This window comes from Orycteropus afer, unplaced genomic scaffold (genome assembly GCF_000298275.1).
Source record: "Orycteropus afer afer isolate SDZICR_OR568_19922 unplaced genomic scaffold, OryAfe1.0 scaffold00049, whole genome shotgun sequence".
Taxonomy (NCBI): Eukaryota; Metazoa; Chordata; class Mammalia; order Tubulidentata; family Orycteropodidae; genus Orycteropus; species Orycteropus afer.
Window position 1 is genome coordinate 2,415,353 of NW_006921636.1, and position 2,817 is coordinate 2,418,169.

Consider the following 2,817-nt stretch of genomic DNA (forward strand, 5'->3'; position numbering starts at 1 on the left):
AATCTTTGATCAAAATGTTCAGCAATGGTAGCTGGGCACTATCCAGTTCTTCTGGTCTCATGGCAAAGGAGGGACTCCATTTTCTATCTCAGACTCCCTCCCCCTTTTTCATTTCTACAATTTTTATATCAATTTGCAATGATTTTATCGTCTATTTACTTGATTGTTAGTCTCCCCAATGAGAGTAGAAGTTCCCTGACAGCAGGTCGAGTTTATCTGGCTTATCATTGCATCTCACCGCTATCCAGGGCCCAACTAATTAAAATATTTAATGAACGTATGCATGAATGAAAGAATGATTGGATAAATCAATGAATAAGTGTTTGCATGAATGCAGGACAGTTGCCACCTATCTGACCATCTTAGATTTCACTCATTGGTCCTAGAAATTCCTTTCGAAGTCACAAAGAACTATATATATAGAGAGAGGTCAGGGATATTGCTAAATATTCTACAATGCACACCCCTCCTACCCCCACCCCAAAGAATTATCTGGCCCAAATTATCAATGGTTGAGAAATCCTGCAAAGTCAAGGTCAGCTGCAGTTCTGGAAATGATGAGAGGGGATAAAGCTCATTCCCTATCTGTCAATGGAAGAGAACTGTCATGGAGTGAATTGTGTCTCCTCAAAATATGTCAACTTGGCTGGGTCATGATTCTCAGTATTATGGAATTATACCCCATTTTGTGATCTGACATAATTACCCTATGTGTTGTAAATTCTAACTCCTAGAAATTCCCTTCAAAGTCACAGAGAACTACATATATACAGAGAGAGAGGTGAGGCATCTATGATGCCAACGAGGCAAGATTAGGGGCAGTTATGTTAATGAGGCAAGATACAATCTACAGAATTAGGTTGTATCTTGAGTCAATCTCTTCTGAGACGGAAAACAGATGGGGCAAGGACACAGAGATCAGAGGGACCTGACTACCACCAAGAAAGAAGAGCCAAGTTCCAGAGTTATTGGTCCCTGCACTGAGACCTCCTAGACCCAGAGGAAGACTGATGCCAAGACACACAGAGATCTCTAAGAAACACCAGGCCCCCAGAAGCTGAAAAGAGACAAGGACTTTCGCCCAGAGCCGAGAGAGAGAGAAAGCCTCCTCCGGAACTGGCACCTTGACCTTGGACATTAGTCTCCTGAGCTGTGAGAGCATAAATTCTGGTAGCGCCACCCCCTCGTGGTATTTCTGGCACCGCAGCACTGGAGAACTAAGCCAAGAACCTCTCATTGTGACAGGAGAACTAGAGAAGGAAGGCTGGTCACCCCCACCCCCACTCCAGGTGTCAAGAGCATGAGATCTAGAGCAAGCTGGCCTGGATTCAAATCCACCATCGTCTTGTCATGTTGAACAAACTAATAACCTTTGTGGGCCTCAGATACTGATAGTATGGAGATGACAATAGTACCTGCCTCAGAGATGATTGTGGGAATTAAGCAAAACAACTGGAAAGAACTCAGAACGTCTGCTCATAGTAAGCACTTCACATGTGTTCTTTGTCAGTATTATTTCATCAATTGCCTGTCTGTCTGTCCTGCGTGGTGGCGTCTGTGTTGCTGTGATGCTGGTAGCTATGCCACCAGTATCCCACACAGCAGCAGAGTCACCCGTGGTGGACGGGTTCTATTGGAGCTTCCAGACTACGACTGACTAGAAAGAAAGACCTGGCCAGCAATTCTGAAACTTAGCTAAAGAAAACCTTAGGGATCACAATCAAACCGTCCGACTCGCTAGCTCTGGACATGTCGCCAGGAGGGATGCATTGCTGAAGGAGGAAGTCACAGGTGAAGGAGGAGGCCAGCCAGAGTGAGGAGGACTGGCGTGGTGCTTGCAATGATGGGTTCGAACCTGCTGACCATCGTGAAGATGAACTGGCCTGGCGGCGTTTCGTCCTGTTGTACATAAGGTCTCCACGAGTTAGTTCACTCTGTGGCGACTACCACCGCCACTGCCACCATCAGTCCCATCAGAACAAAAACTACTCACCAACAGCAACTTTGTGGGGCTGAATTTCTCAGGACTTCTATGTTTACTCTTTCAACTTTTGGTTGGGGAAAAAAAAAAAATCCATCAGGCTCCCAGCATTGTTCTCAATCAGTTCCTTCTGTGTTCATTTAAATTCCCTTATCAGGCTCAGTATTTTATACAAGAAGCCAACAAACTAAAAGGTTAATGATGAAAGGGATTAGCATTCCTAAACAGCTCCAGGGCAGTGAGTCCCCAGGGTACAACTATCCCACTTACAGACACTTCCTGCTTGCCCTCTCACGGTCTGTAAATTTGCCCTCACTTAGATTCCACTGAACCAACCCCTCCTGGAATCAAATTCTTCATCACACTGAATCATTGAAAAGGCTCTGGGCCTTTTCTTGCACTAACCAACCCCCACACCAAAAAAAAAAAAAACAAAAAACCCAATTCTGTCTCACAGCAACCCTACAGGACAGAGTAGAACTGCCTCCTAGGGTTTCCAAGGCTATAAATCCTTATGGAAGCAGACTACCACATCTTTCTCCCGCAGAGCAGCTGGTGGGTTCAAATTACAGACTTTTCTGGTTAGCAGCCAAGTGCTTTAACCACTGTGCCACCAGAGCTCCATTCTCACACCAGAGTAAGGCTCCATAAGAACCATATATGCCTGTTCTGACTTACCTACAAATTCGACTTAAACATACACTTAGAACTGGTCTTGTTTGTAACCCACGGCCTGCTTATATGTCTGCCAAATAAATCTTGACCTAGTTTGGTTCATAGTGAACCAGGTGAGCTTTCAAATGAGGAAGCTTGTATGCGACAGCCAGTCTGGTCTG